This window comes from Adiantum capillus-veneris, chromosome 11 (genome assembly GCF_014529385.1).
Source record: "Adiantum capillus-veneris isolate H3 chromosome 11, ASM1452938v2, whole genome shotgun sequence".
Lineage (NCBI taxonomy): Eukaryota > Viridiplantae > Streptophyta > Polypodiopsida > Polypodiales > Pteridaceae > Adiantum > Adiantum capillus-veneris.
This window is the reverse complement of record NC_140941.1, coordinates 46,156,451-46,172,654: the sequence shown is the minus strand read 5'-3', so window position 1 is coordinate 46,172,654 and position 16,204 is coordinate 46,156,451. Positions and strand designations below refer to the sequence as shown.

The following is a 16,204-nucleotide window of genomic DNA, read 5'->3' as shown; positions in this document are numbered from 1 at the left end:
TCTTGTATAATTTCACAAAAGCTTGCCACAGCCAGATCCCCCTCAAACACGCGGCGGTTCCTTGCTTGCCAAATATGGTGAAAGAAGTAGTACTTGATTATTTGAGTGCAGACAAGAAGAACAGGACTTCCCAACCTGTTACTACCAAAGAACAGATGAATCTTGAAGAACTTAATTTTCCATGTCCTTTGAATCCACTTGCATATTTTCCCAACCAGGCCATTGATTGCCTGGCATCCCATGAAAAGGTGGGCTAGGTCTTCACTAGCTATTCTGCACCCCGAGCAACGATCCGACCCAATTCCTCTTTGTTGAATCTTTACACCCGTCGGTAGAGCAGCCCACATCACTTTCCACAGAAATATCTTCATATACTGAGGCCACCTTGGCTTCCAGATGTTCTCCATGACTCCCTCCCACCGTTTTTCCGTCCAGTGCCTCTTCCATAATTTGTTGAGGGGGCTACACCAATTAGCCTCGTGCATTAATGCATGGTAAATGCCTTTAGAATGTGGTTTCCAAAAGAGGCTACTCCGGGCCATCTCCAAGCGTCCCATTCAAAGTTGGATTCACAAATTGGCATCACCACCTTATCAAGCTCTTTCATCACCCTGTAGACTAGTAAGATCTCAAAGCCATTCAGTTGAAATTGGATGGCTAAAGAGTCAGCAGTTTTGTAGCACTTACTGTTGCCATCCCAGAATTGCTCTAGTCGAACGAGCCCCTTATTATTCACATTCCTGGCCATTTCTATCCAATAGGGGCTTTGCGGCGGCCCCAATATTTTAAAGAGCCAAGGGGACCAGTGCAAAATGGAGTTCTTAAAGTATCTCGTTGCTTCCCCCCATTCCAAAACCTCGGCTGCTCTTTTGCACTTCCTCATCAGTTCCCCTGAGAGTCCACTAGATCTAAGATAAGACCACTTCGGGGCGAGAAGTTTGTCGTGCATCACAACCCCCTTCCACTTTCCCCCTTTCGATCCCAGTTTTACTGCATCAAGCATTTCCTTGGTCATGATAGCCCAAGCTTGGTCCTATTTAGCCAATGAGACCATAAATTTGGCACAAAGGGCCTCAGCATGGGATACAGGGTTAAGAATGCCGAGCCCTCCTTGGTCTACCGGGCGAGCAACTACCTCCCATCTAACCCATTGCCACGGCCGGGAGGTTTTCGTGTTGTTCGAAACCTTTTGATCCCAGTTTTACTGCATCAAGCATTTCCTTGGTCATTATAGCCCAAGCTTGGTCCTATTTAGCCAATGAGACCATAAATTTGGCACAAAGGGCCTTAGCATGGGATACAGAGTTAAGAATGCCGAGCCCTCCTTGGTCTACCGGGCGAGCAACTACCTCTCATCTAACCCACTGCCATGGCCTGGAGGTTTTCGTGTTGTTCTTCCAAAGAAACCTTTTCACTGGTTTAAAGAATTATTTCCGGTTACACTTAGCCATCTTGAGCACGGGGCTGAGGAAAGCAATATATGGAATTATAAAAGCATTAATCACTCTAATTCGGCTTTGGAAGGGGAGGAGAACAAACTCCCATCTTCTCATTTTTGAGCTTATTTTTTCAAGGACCCATTGAAATCTTTGCTTGTGGGTTACGTCCACCCCTACGGGGGCTCCCAGGTGTCTGAATACACTCCCTTCTGAGATAATCTCTCATGTCCAAACTGCATGGTCAAAAGAGTCGTTCTCCGACAGGGAGATAAGTCTTGACTTCTCTATATTGCACTTGGATCCCGAGGCCACGGCAAATGTTTGCACAATCTCCAGAGCTCTCCTGACAACTTGAGGGCACACCTTCAAGAATAGGAGCGAATCTTCTGCGAACATTTTGGCCAGTAGCTGGTCGTTGCTCGGTAATGCCAGACCTTCAATTTCTCCCCACGCAGCACTGGCTTCGAGCATCGTAATGAGAGGATGCGACCTGATGGCGAAAAGCAAGGGGGCCAGGGGACATCCTTGCTTGATAGACCTGTGAACCTCAAAAGAGCCCACAATTCTGTCATTAAACAGGATCTTTGATTGGCTGCCAACGCCTAGTGTGTGTATGAGGCGAAGGCGAGGCCCAAAGCCCAGAGCTCCCATGACTTCTTGTATATAGGACCATTCTATTCTATCATAGGCTTTGTCGAGGTCCAGCTGCAGCAAGATGCACTCTTGCTTGGAGAAGGATGCATCTATTTCTACCATTGCCGCCAAGATATTTTCATATATAGATCTCCCTTTAATGAACCCGTGTTGATGGGGAGAAATGATCCGACTCAGGAGGGGGGCAAGTCTGAGAGCTATCGCCTTGGCAATATTTTTGTATGCTATTGACATCATTGTAATGGGACGCCAATGTTTAAGTTGAGAGCAACAGGTTTGTTTGGGGATGGGCTTGATAAGCCCTCTCTTAACACTTGCATCCAACGACTCTTCGGAAACAGCTTGATTGGCCATCTGTGTGACTGGACCCTTGAGATCATCCCAAAATTCCCTGAAGAATTCAGTCGTCAGTCCATCCCAACCGGGGGACTTTTCATTGCCAAAAGCTTTTAGTGCCGTTGAGCATTCCTTCTCAGAGAAGGCAATTTCCATGCGGTTGGCTTCCTCCTTGGGAACCTTCTTTTCAACACTCCCAAGTAAAAACGCTCGGGCTTCTTCCACTTCTTGAGATTGGGTCTCTGGCTGGCCGATAATCTGGCCGAGATAATTGAGCATAAGTCCAGCCATCTCATCTTGGTTCTGAATTGTATTCCCTTTCTCATCATCGAGCACTTGCACGCAGCCTCGACTCTCTCACTTTCAGAGCCCTAAAAAATGTGAAGGCTCCGGTTGAAGGAAAGTTTCCCTAAAGAGGAATCTCGCCTTCTTGATTTCCTCCAGCTGTTCATTGGCCAGGTGAGATTTATCTTCAAGCCATGCTTGTGCTCATTCTCGGTAGCTAGTCCGACAGCCTTCCTAGATGCTAATTGCGCTACCTTTTCTGTGAGATGTTTGATATGTGCCTCATGGGCTTTTTTAGCCCGAGGACCCGAAGTTTTGATAGCTTTTTGTACACTCCGAACAAATAGATTCCAAGCATTAGGTTTATTCATCCCCACATCTTTCTTGAGCTTTTCCAACGCTTTCTTGGTGATGCTTGTGAAGAGAGGGTCTTTGAACTTTATGTTTCAAATGTGAGCTTTCACCTTGTTTCATATTCATTGACATTTACAGTGCATTCAGTTGGTAAAATTGTATGAATTGTCTCAATCGTGGGGGAAAAAAAGCAAACAAAGAAATGAAGCATTTGCCCCCGCCCCCCTTAACTTTCTAAAAATTATATGTTTGTTTTAGAATGGAAAAACGCAAGACATAGTTGAGAAACATTGAGGCATTCTCTATTTCTTATCACCAGTTTTTATGCATAAAAATCATAATCACTACCTAGGATTATAATCATCCTTTAAACAAACAATTGAATAATATTCTACAAGCTTTAAGTGGACACAAGGCTACTTCTTGCTTGTTGATTATGAATAATGAAGTCTCAAATGCATAGGGCTAAGGTAAAGGTCTCGACATCAAGAGTTCACTTGAGAAGCTTTGCTCTTATAGAAGATTAAGTGCTATAAAGAAATTTTGAAATAAGAGTATGCAAGTTGTGATCATAGACCTGTTGAAGTTGGTGGTGGTGATTTTATTTTGTGGGTTGGATTGAGCGGTCCTAGCACATCTAAATCTAGGTTTATGTAACACATAAGCCTTTCACCATTGACGGTAGAATTCAATTCCTAGCAATCAGAGTTATGGATAATTGCATATGTGTTGTGTGGTTAGGTTACAATTCCAAATAGAAGGGTGTGTGCAAATTCCTACATCGATTGTCACCAATCACCAACACAATTTAAATGAACATCATTGTTCAATGTGTAATTACCTTTTCTTAGGTGTCTTTAGTGTTTATGAAATGATAGTAATGTATCTAAACGACATGGTTGGTAATGGATTGATTATGAGTAGGAGCATCCATTATAAGGGCGGAGAATGTGTGTCAAAATAATATCAATCGTATCCTCATTGCCTACTTAAAGTCGTTGAAATATGATAACATTCATCAATCTCAAAGCAAGTTTCCAAGAATTTTGAGTTATTGAGCTCATTCGTAATGACAAAAAGGGTGAGTTATTTTTGCAACTTATTTGCTATTTGAGACATTTTATACAGAAAGATCCTACAAAGTTGCCGTAATAGAAAAGCGTCTTCAACCTTGAAATCTCAAGTTTTTATTAGCATTTGCTTCTATTATAGGAGGTTCGTAAAAAAGTTCTCTATATAGCAAGGACACTATGATTTGACAAATAAAAGGTCAAATATTAGTGCTCTTTTGTGTCAGTGCTTTTGGATCTTGCAAGAAAAGGGCAAGTTATTCAATGAAAGCTACCGCTTGCATCTAGATGAGTATACTTTAGGCATCTATGTGATCCATATCTCCATTTTATTTCTATATTTCTCACGGTTGTTAAAGTTAATTCAGGAGAAAAAGTTTTCTTGGTACAATATCCAAGGGCCCATGTTGGTACAATAGCATACTACAACGATCTATTGGTGGAGAAATTTTATATGAGCCTAAGCACAAAAATTAATGAAAAGAAGTCTATTAAAGGCTTTTCCTTTTCATGTCAAAGTTGAACACCCAATTCAAGGCAAGAAAACAAAAACTAATAATGATACCAGGAGTTTCTTTCAATGGGTGGACTCTTCCAAGAGAATCTCTCAATTTTAAAATATTTTGCAAATTACATAGCTTTTGTATTGCACAAAGAAATTCAAAGGAATTTTCCTCTTAGGGTTTTTACATTCAAATTGTATATACGACTTCTAGCTTGTTCAAAAGGGTTTGTACAAACTAGCCATGCAGTTGGTAAGACCGCCATATACACCTATCTTTCTATTTCCTACGACTTTTCTTAGTAACATGGACACTCATCAGCTTGTGAGTCAAGTGATGCTCACTTTTGATTAGCCTCTGAACCATGCATGGTGGTTTCCTCTTATCCATACTTGTTGTTCAACTAAACCATGTTGAGGTGATCACTTGTGAACCTATCAAAATTTGTGCGCTTGTATCCACTACTTTTTGGTAGCTTACCTTTCTCACCTTAAGAGTCATCTTGTAGATTAGTTTCACCTATGTAATGAAGGGGGAAATGTTAGCATAGTCTTTGTCCTAGGTGAGAATCCACTCTAGGCTAGTATGCACTCACTGATACAAGCAGTTATTCACATTGTCGAATATGCTCATGGTCTCTCATTACATCGCTCTCATGTATTAGAATTCAAGATTATCTAGATTAGCAGATACCCAATTTGGGAGAAAATTTAGTACTTCTTTGATCTATCAATTTAATAAACACCAACAATAATGGTAGAAACATGTACGATATGTATTATAGTGAGTACAACATAATAGCAACAAGATCTTTTCAAGCTACAAATATGGAAATTTTTTCGTGTCAATATGGGAGAATGGAGAAGCTCCAGGGCACACAACATAGGAAGTAGTATGACCCTTGAATGATGGGTGTAAAACAAGCTTGGGAAAAATACACCTCACGAGGGATTGGTGCACTCATCCATAGTGTTTTAGATACGTGTGATTGGTTCCCTGCTTGATGCATGTTCATTGAACTTTGACCTACGGAAATTCCATTTTTAGGAGCCCCTAAGAAGCTCAAGTAAAGAAGTATGCAGAGGAAAAATGTGCACAGAAGAGAAAACACCATCATTTTTTAAAAAATAGCTTCAAAAGCTTTAGTTTTCGAGTCCTTTGATGACCTCATGGATTAGCTATCCATAATACCATGTTCTCCAAGAGAATTCACTAAACATATTGGAGTAGATAAGGTGAATACTCTCCAATATCAATGGTTAAATAGATTTAGGGCTTAGTCTATTATTCGATTGCAAAAACCTCTCTTATACCATGTTGGGAATAGGGAAAAAGAGAGAGATAAAGAGAGAGAACTTGACACAAGACAAGAGACAACTCAATGAGAATGAACTGAGTGAACTGCAAGATTGCTGCAAGAGTGGTCGCATATCTAGCCATAATGATCTGCAAGTGACATCACTCATTGTGTCAGTGTACAATGACCTAAGTGATTGTGTCAAATGTATGGTGCTAGGCTAGGAGAGTGTCCCATAGATCTAACATGAGGTCTTTTGTTGATGGAAACCCCTGCATTAAAAAATTCAAAAATTCTAGCTCTCAAAGGACCCAGCAATTACAATTGGGCAGCATGAGATTTCACTTCAATAGGGTCTAATTCTAAATTGATTTATTATTTTATATATTTGCAATCTTCTCCCTCTAAAAAGAACCGTCTCCCCTTGACTTCCCTGATTGATTGTGTAAAATCTACAACAAGGACATAGAAATCTAAAGTGATTTGACTGTAAGAACCTATGTAAATCATGGAGGTAAAAACAAGCATGAGAAAACCTTTCCTATTTTTCGGTTGGGTTTCTTAACCTTGGATTATCTACAACTTGGATCTTGAAGCTATGTGACTTCCACACCTCTTTCAAGTCATGCAACAACATTGCTAATTAGACCTCTCCTCAAACCCATTATCACGGGTGACATGGAGTACATTTCTAGTTGCACCTCTCCTAGCCCCCCACAACCATTGGATGCTATAAGGAGTATCTAGTCTTTGCAAGACACGGCTTACAGATGATGATAATTTACAAACTATCTAAACCTTATGGTGAGTGCATTGCAAATAAAGCACAATACCAAATTAAGAATTTTGCCATCATCAAGGGCTACAAAGATAAGGACCTAAGTCTAAGGTTGTAAAATAGATAAATCTAAAGATGATAGGCCATGGCTCTACATTTGCATATTAGTCTCTAGCATACATACTGGGTCTCCTACTATAAAAACCCAATAGTTGGGATATACCCCAAGCACCTACTAAGACAATATTCGATGCCCCCTCTCTCCCATCTCCTCTATTCTTCTTGTGCACCCACCACACCCATCTCCCTTATCCGGTGCAGCTACACGAGCTTGTGATTCCCCCTTTCTCCTCTTGAATTCTCTCTCCCTTATTGCATCTTAATTGAATCTAGAGGTCATCATGGTGAAATCATAGGTCATTGCATCTGTAGAAAGGCGTTCTCTTTGCTTCTAGTGAAAACAATGAAAAGCTTCCATGTGGACACTCAACCAATAACACGCATAGGGTTTGCCAGTGGATATGCTTCTGCTTTGTGGGAGGGGGGGGGGGGGAGATATATATATATATATATATATTTTAGATAGATCTTATTATCATCCTCGAAGGGCAAATATGACCTATAAGACCAAAGATACATGTGATGTACTATGTGTGGGGCTAGTTAGTGATTCTCGATGCCCAAGGATCGTGGTGATGAGAATCACAATGGAGAACCATGCTATAGCTAGGAGAGGAAAGCATGTAGGTCTAAATCATGCCTGAAAATATGAGAAAAGCAAGTTCAAATGTGAGCAAAAGTTTAGCACTCTAGTAGTATGTGGTACTCTAACTCTTGAACTTGCAGTGAGCATAATATTCAAAATCAATGGGACTCTTCTCCATTGTCCCAATGCCTTGTCTCACATCGAAGGGAGTGGGAACTAAGCTGAATGGTTACAATAGTTTGTATCATTGACAAGGGAATATGCTCAAGCATATAAGGGTGACTTCAATTCCCTCTTTTGGCAAAGAACATGGTTTTGTAGTTGGGGGCAATATGTGTGGTGTAATGTATGATGTGTGACCCACCAAAGATTTCCTAATCCATAATACCTTAGCATTGTAGAAAAGCTTCATTCACTTGGAAGTCTATTGAGGCAGATAGTAAGTGTAATGCATCCCATCTCCCAAACCACTTCTTATGTCTTGCATCCATCCAGTGCTCAAGATCTTGTTTTTATGTGTCTTTTGAAGTTTTTGATTGCTTCCCATGAAATTGTAGGAAGTTGATGTCAAAGTTTTTGATGCATCTTTATCATGTACTCCACAACGCTCTCCATGGTGCCAATACGTCAATTGGAAGAGATCCTAACTGAAGAAGTAGGATCATATACGCTATTTGTGTCTAAGAAAGCGCTTTTTGACCTTCTCAAACTCTTTGTAATTAGACTTTGAGAGGCCTCTACCCCACACTTCAACTCCATAAAGAAGAATTGGTGTCGCCAATGTGTCAAAAAGGTACTTCTTGAGAACCCAACGTTTGACATGCCTCACGTTACACATGCTCACAAATGCATAGTATGTTGTCTTCCCATCTACCAAACGATGCATAACACATTCATGCCACTTTTGGCTAGACAAAACCTCAAGGGGCCAAAGATATTGAAAGATCTCAACCACTTCAAGTGTGTCATTGTTGTACACACTGCATGGCTTCTCTTTATAGATGGTTATCATAAGCATAAATTTTGTTTTGGATTCATTTACAATCAGCCCACAATGCAAGAAAAAGTTCTCAGGGACAACCCTAAGCTTTTGTGCATCCTCTAAAAGTATGTGCTATAAGCACTACATCATCTGCATGAAACAAAAGCATAATTACTGCTTTGCAAGTAAACACTTCAATGCATTTTTGTTGCATAAACTCAAGTATCATTTGTTCCAATTGATCAATGCATAGGCCAAAGAGATTTGGTGACAATGGATATCCTAATCTAACCCCAATAGCACTTGCAAAAAGATTTGAAATTCCCCTTCCCATGCGCAATTGACACTTCAGCTTCTTGTAGATGCAAGAAACTACAAGCATAAGCTCACTTTGCGCTTGGAGTTCTTTCATCCTTCTCTAAAATTTGTTATGTGGAATCATATCAAAGGCTTTCTTGAACTCCACAAAGAGACAATACAATTGCTTACCTTTCAATTGTCTTTCTTTCATAAAAACATGAGGAGTGAAAAGATGGTCGATGGTGCTATGACATTGACTAAAACATGCTTGCCCTTTTGTACGCTTGCTATTATATTTTTCCCATTTACTAAATTTTATCCCATCATGCACCTAAACTATTTTTTCCATAAGCAACCCAATCATTATAGTGTGGTAGTTATTTACATTCTTTATGACCACTCCTTTATGCAAAGGATTGGCCAATTAGTGCAATCACAAGGCAAAATATGTTGAAGTGCAAGGTTGCACAGATCACACATCCAACGATGTGATGCCTCTCCCATCCATTCAATCAATTCTAGCTTGATACCTTGAAGATCTCTTGTTTTGTGGATGGTGGGCTTCGTTTGGTGCGCAAAAGAAGGTGTTCAAGGCTACTACTTGCTTGCCCTTTCACCCATTTAGTGACACACTTATGGAGGCTTAATGGTGTATCCATGTCATGGGGGTAAGATTTAGGCCAAACCACCAAGAGACCAAGGCTTGGAAGAGGTAGGTCCCCCAAGAGAACCAAAGTATGCAAAATGAAGAAAAGTTAGAAAGTATGTTGTCCAAGACACTTACAAGTGAAGAAAGAGAGGAATTTAAATGTTTACTTGGAAATTTTCCTAGGATTTTTGCTAAAGACTACACAGATGTGCATGGAGTAGATGCTTTTTAGCACAAGATTGATTTAAAGCCTGAAACCACACCTAAAGCACAAAAACTACGAAGGTTAAAATTCATAAAGGATCAAGCTCTACTCAAAGAGGTAAGAGAGCTTCTAGTAGCTACTAGGTTTATCTATCCAGTGGAGAATTTAGAGTGTGTCTCTCCAATGTCTTTATAGGAAAATTTGTGGCCAAGAAATAATCACTTCATCCAACATTTTTTGGGATTGAGTTGGCCTCTCTTGTCGTAAAGTTTTTTCAAGCCTTATTCTACCTTTTGCAACAATTTAGAGCTATAGATGCAAATGTAATCAATGAGCACTCTAATGGACTTCCCAAAGTAATGCTTGAAACGTCATGTTCATGAAGCGTTGAAAAGTTGCACAAGCATTGTGCAACCCAAATGGCATGACTCTAAAAGAATAACAACTGTAAGGAGTGATGAAGGTTAATTTCAATTGATCTTATTTAAAAAGAGCCTAAGTAGCCATCACACACAATGTACTTTTCATCGCCACCTACCTCATCCTAAAATGGAAGATGAAAGTGATCTAGCTGTTGTTGGCTCTAGTGTTGGAAAGAAAACACTTGGAACTAATTTCCATCGCCTTTATTCAAAGTAATCCGCTTCTTCCCAATAATTTGCTTCATTTCTAAGTCCATTATTTTTTAGCTTTCAGGGATAACGCCATCTGCAAAATGGTCCCATTGTTTGGGATACTTCCTTGCTAGCTCCCAAAATTGTTCTCTGAACTCTAAACTTACAACTTCTTCAAAAGTTGCAACTGACCGATCTTTTGGAACCCGTTGACTCTTCATCTCTGCTTCATAGTATGCAAGAAAACCTTTTGGATTGTGTCCTTGGAAAACACTACCTTGATCACATACGACATCAAACCATTTCCATCACATCATCTATTCGCTTCTTCCACCTTCACAACTTCTATTCAAACAGATACCCTTGAACCAATTGGAGCAGCTTTGAAAAAATTGCAACTACCAAATTGCCAACAACACCTTTTGAAGTTAATTCATCAATTGTTTTGGATCCTCAACCTGCACCTCTCTCCTTGGCTTGTTTCGCATCGAGTTCACCTCTCGATGTCGGGGATAATTTGTTTGGGAGGTTGGTTTCATTGGGTTGCTGACTGTGAGAGATACAAGAGGGAGAATAAAGAGAGAGGTAAATGGCAACATGAACCAAAATAAACACTATAAATTATTGAAACTGTGATAAATTGTACAAGATATGGTCAAATCAACCTCTAACAATCACCAAAAATAATCAAAAACTAAGCTCTAGAACTAACAATCAATCAAAAACCACTACTTCACTTCCAATCAATCATAATCTTGGAGTCTTCTCGATGCATGCTCAAGCCCTCATAGTTGCATTCACTATAGCCCCTCAATGAACATAGATTGGTCCTTACTTCGAACATCGCCAGCCTGTCCGCTTGTTGTTGAGCTCACCCTTCCTTTTCCAAATCCATTCCATAAGTAACAACCCTTGAAGTCATTAGTTAGCCAGACTTTTCAGATCTTTGTTAAAAAAAACCTTCAAAATTAAACTCCAAGTAGCTATGGCATCGATAGCTTTGTGTCGATGAGCCAAGAGAGAGAGTTGATAGCGGGAACCCAACAAAAAACCCCAATTAACCTCTTTTCTTCTTTCTTCTCTACCCTGCTTCACTACCGAGGGAGAAAAGCACAATCTTGTCATCCTTGCCAGCTTTCTATCCCAAATCTATGGAAAAATAGCTCCAAAAACTAGGTCTTCTTCCCCCTAAAATCTTTTTTCTTCTTCCTTCTTTCCCTCTTCCTCTTCGCCAAAGAGCTACTACTTTCTTTGTTTTTGAGAGAGAGCTTTCGTGAGATGAAGCAAAACCTCCTTTACCTCTAGCTTCAATCAATCTTGAGAGAGAGAGAGAGAGAGAGAGAGAGAGAGAGAGAGAGAGAGAGAGAGAGAGAGAGAGAGAGAGAGAGAGAGAGAGAGAGAGAGAGAGAGAGAGAGAGAGAGAGAGAGAGAGAGAGAGAGAGATCTTTCTCTTTGAGCTTTCTTTCTTCCTTTGTTACTACAAGATTGTGGTTCTTAGCTTATATTGACAGTTGGCTGGCTTGAATTGCTTGGCTAGATAATGAGCTTTTAAACCTTTATACTTGGTATAGGTTTGTTTAACGGTGCACATTCTTTCCTTATAGGGTTTTAAAGGGTAGGTTTTATCTCAAAAAACACTGGTTCACTCTTTGTTGACTGAGGGTTCTTAACTTACCTAGTGCTGGGTTGGTAAACTGACTAAATTTAGGGGGGCTTTTTGCCTACAAAGTGATAATGTTGGCCATCTAGGTGATGGCGGCTGTTTGTTGGCTCCAAATGCTTAGCTGAAATGGTGTTATTAAGCTTTCCCACTTATGGTTTCTAGACTTAAAAACAATCCACTTTTTTTGGCTTAGGATGCCTAGTTGGTATGAGGCTGAGAAATTTTTCTATTTGGAAATGTTTTGATGATAGGGTTAACTTATGTTCACATACTAGTGTTAATTGGTTTTACCTTCTTACTAACATACTTGCCTAACCTATGTTGCATACTTTGGTGACAGGTTATTTCATAACCTGTTTAGTGCTAGGTTCACTTTGGGAATCTACAAGGAGCATCAGTGGACTCTGGAACAAATTGACCTAGGTTGAGCACTATTGTTTTTAGATTGCATAACAAAAATTGGGGATCACTTACATTGTTTAGTTTTGAAATATGCTCAGCTGATGTAAATGACATATATTTTTGAGTTTTTAATATAGTCATAAAGCTTTAGACTCCCTTCTTGGATTTGTTGCAAGTAATGAGCATGCTTCTTATGGTGATTATATTCTAATGCACATGTTAAAGATCATTGCCTGGATATTGATTTCCATGCTGCTATTTATGATAGTTACACTCTAATTGTAATTGATCCTAGTTACCCCTCTATGTTGCTAATCTGATAGCCTCGCATGGATGCTCCTAGACAATAAAATTGATCTTAGTAAAGAATTTAGGCTCTTGTTGATTGAAATCATTGCTGGCTCCTGATGCCTTCATTGATTTGGTATTTATAGGAGTACTGATCCTTTACTTCTGGTTTTTTTTGTCCCTTTAATGACACTAATAGAGCTATATTATTATGACCTGGAAATACTTGGGCATAGTTAGTTGACTTAATATACCTAGCTTGGGCATTTGGGTGTGCCATGGGAAACCTTTTTGCTGATAAATTAGTTGCCTTGATAGACTCCACCAATATGATTAATTACGTCCGACTTACACTTGGGGGATGGCTGCTGTGATAATCTTTTTGTATTATGATATGATCCTCAAAGCAGGATATGGGTTGATCTTTACTACACTTTTTTGGATACTCTCACTCCCTTGAGGTTAATACTTGGGATGGTGTGATCCTAGATCTATTTCTTGATTAACAAAAACCACTTTAAACTATAAGAGGTTTAACAAGAAGGCTGCTTGAAAATAATGCCATTGCTGGCTAGAAATAGTTGTTGGTGGCCACTTACTAGCTCGGAATACCTGGCTAATTTGGGGTTGTTAGGCTTCTCTACTTAGTAATGTTTTGATGCTAGACATGTTAAATTTCTCACTTTTTCCCTTTTAGGTTATAAAGGGGGTGTTTTCATCTCAAACCTAGTTTACCATTGGCGTTTGCTTTAATGACTGTTGGTTCATAACTTGCCTAATGCCTAGTTGATAACACCTGTTACTTCCTAGCTTGTACTAATGATTTTGACTAGGAATGATTTAACATTTGTGATTCCTGAAGTTTATTTCTTAAAACCAGCAAGTTGTATTGCATGGATAGGGATTAAACCATTTTTTGACTAAGAAATGATTAAACCATAGATTTTTTGGCTTGAAGTGATTAAACCATTTTTTGACCTTGGAGCTTATTAGAGACAAGAACATCTTAAAGACTGGAGTGGTTTGACAAAAAGGTGTCATAGGATAGAAATGGATGAAACACTTGGATCAGAAGGGGTGATGTCCTTTTGCTCCGAACTTAATCTAATTAATATGTATAATTTCCTTTTTAAAAATGGAGTAACTACTTACTTTTACAACCTATTATAAGAATTCCACTTGGATTAGAAGGGGTGTTGGTCTTCTAATCACACAAGCCTAAAATGAATTCTAAAATAAAAAACACACTTTACACTTGATAAGGAGGGGTTATGGCCTCCTGATATCTCACTGTGACAGCCTCATAACATTTTTTCTAAGAATGGATACTTGATGGTATTTAATCCCACATGGATGGTAGGTATAAGCTAAAAAGTTTTTAAGAAGGACATGGATACCAACTGATAGGTTTGTTGACACTTGTTATACGTATTCAAGGCTAACAAATTTGTCGTCTTGTTTTTATGGATGCAGGTGAGGACTCTATCTTTACTTAGGATCTTTTTGGCTTTGCTACTGTACGTTGTTGAGAAGTTGGCGTGCTTGCCAAGAAGATACCAGGCCTCTGGCTGTGAGAGCTTGTGAGGTAGCAAAGGATTCACTCCATGAAGTGTGGTGTTTGGTGGTGAATACTTAAAGTGCAGTCATAGAAGACTCTCTCACCCTCTCATATACACATAGAACTCTCAAAATAAGACAAAGATGAAAACATCCAAGCTTTGATCATATATAATCAAGGGTAGGATATAAGGATTTATTGATGTATTTATAGCGGCTAATCTTTGTCTTCCAAACAAACCCTGAATTGTTCTTTGAAATTGTAATTTTGTACTCACAAAGATGTATATATATTGCCTAGCGATTGGAATGAGTTGTGTATAAAAGTCTTTAGGGTTCATAATCAATCAAGACTCACCCTCTATAGCAAAATAAATATGTGCACATTGAATGAGTTAGAATAATCTAGGAGTGGTAGAATAATGGGGAGTGGAGAGAGAAGAATTTCTTGTAGTCTTTCAGGTCCAAAAAGAAATACGATTCTTTGTTCAAAGTGAACTTTTGGACTTAAACACACATTAATCCTAAGAGATTGTACATTATTGAAAGGGGAAATTTGGCATCGTGTGATTTAAGATAATATAGCATATAGAAAAAGATTCGGTTATGGCCAGTAGCTAAGAATAGAGGTAGAGGCTTATGTAGAGAAAGATAGGTGATTATGGAGCAAGATAGTTGGAGAGATAGATTAGCAAAGAATGTAAGGGAGAGAGAGATAGATTTGGTTAGACAAGGAGATAAAGTTAAAGATATAGTCTGGATTAGAGAAGATGAAAAAGAAAAGAACAAGAAACCAACAAAACCTCAAAGTAAAACGCATCTTACTTGACAAACCCTTTATAAGTTATTTGCCATTTTGATGGAGAGAGAAGAAGAGGGAAGACTTCAAACCATGATTGATGCACCAAGTTCAACTCGGTCTTTGATTAGAGTTGATCTTCCAAAGATTGCTTACAAGATTGGCTAGTCTTCCTCAAGGAGCAAGTGTAGGCTTAGGCTTATGTTTATAGCTAAGTACAATTAGACATTAATTCTCTCACTCTCTAATGAATGGTTTTCAAGGAAGAAGTGGTCCCCTTTTATAGGTGAAGGGAACCCCCAAGGATTACACAAGAAAGAGAGGAGCCAGTGTGAACAAGAACTACCACAGTTGGAAATGGGCTACCCTTGCATAATGTAGGCAAATTGAGGTCCACCATTTTGAGCATATCTCCTCAACCGTGGCTCCAAATAAAAAAATAAAAATAGGAGCAAAAAATTCAGCTCATGAGATATGACTCCCATATTATATATCCTTTCCAATTTGAATCGGAACCATGTGTAAAAAAATCATCAGAATAGGGTATCTTTCTGGCAGCAAAAATCTTCTTGTGATCCCCTTAGCTTAGACTTTCATTTGATTCCAATGGACACCTCATGCAATATGAAAGCATGAAATTGCTCCTTGACAAATTTTTGTAAGCATCCTAGCAATAATGCATTAAAATGGGTGCATCTTCGAGAATTATGCAAGTTAGTGTCCCACTAGGATTTGATACCTTCCTAGTAGCTATAGAAAAGAAATATAAGAAAAATACATAGAAAATATATGTATTGGAAATTACACTAGCTATAGGATCTAGATAGAGTGTGAGGTGATGATGGGATAGTAGAAAGAAAGAACCAATGCTTTTTTTCCCAAGTTAATGAGGCGCATCTATCAATGCTTTTTTCCATAATACTTTAGTATCAGTAAAGTAAGAATATGTTATCCTTGAAATAAATAATAGGATGAGATAGAAAGCTTATTATTATACTTAGATATGCATATGTACATTATGGGAAATATACTTATGTATCTAAAAAGTCACAATAAATCTCATAGCATTTGTTCCCACTATGTACATGCCACAGCACGACAACATCATCGTCAAACTTGGCCTCTATCACTTTAGTACCAGTTGTTCTTAACTATCTTATGTACAAATCACTAGAATGATACCTCATTCTCACTATGATGTACAAATATGAATCAAAGACTAAGTCGTTTTTGTACTAATCCTTGTCCTTTTTCAGATGTCTTTTAAACTGATATGTTCTTTCGTGTATAAGGATTAGTTTAAAAACAACACACCCACCCACC

At 38.9% G+C, this 16,204-nt stretch overlaps 1 protein-coding gene across 3 annotated transcripts in view; it reads left to right on the top strand.

Annotated features, from left to right (window-relative positions):
• The window catches only part of HGO (homogentisate 1,2-dioxygenase), a 57,314-nt gene extending 42,937 nt beyond the window's left edge, over window positions 1-14,377 (top strand). The window contains exons 10-11 of one of the 3 annotated variants that reach the window (XR_015189600.1): window positions 12,176-12,258; window positions 13,999-14,377. The gene's annotated coding sequence lies outside the window, so the exon portion shown is untranslated. Of the gene's footprint in view, window positions 1-12,175; window positions 12,394-13,998 lie in introns of those variants that run through there. The other 2 variants (XM_086523069.1, XM_086523067.1) reach the window with 2 other exon arrangements.
• The last annotated feature ends 1,827 nt before the right edge of the window (window positions 14,378-16,204 follow it).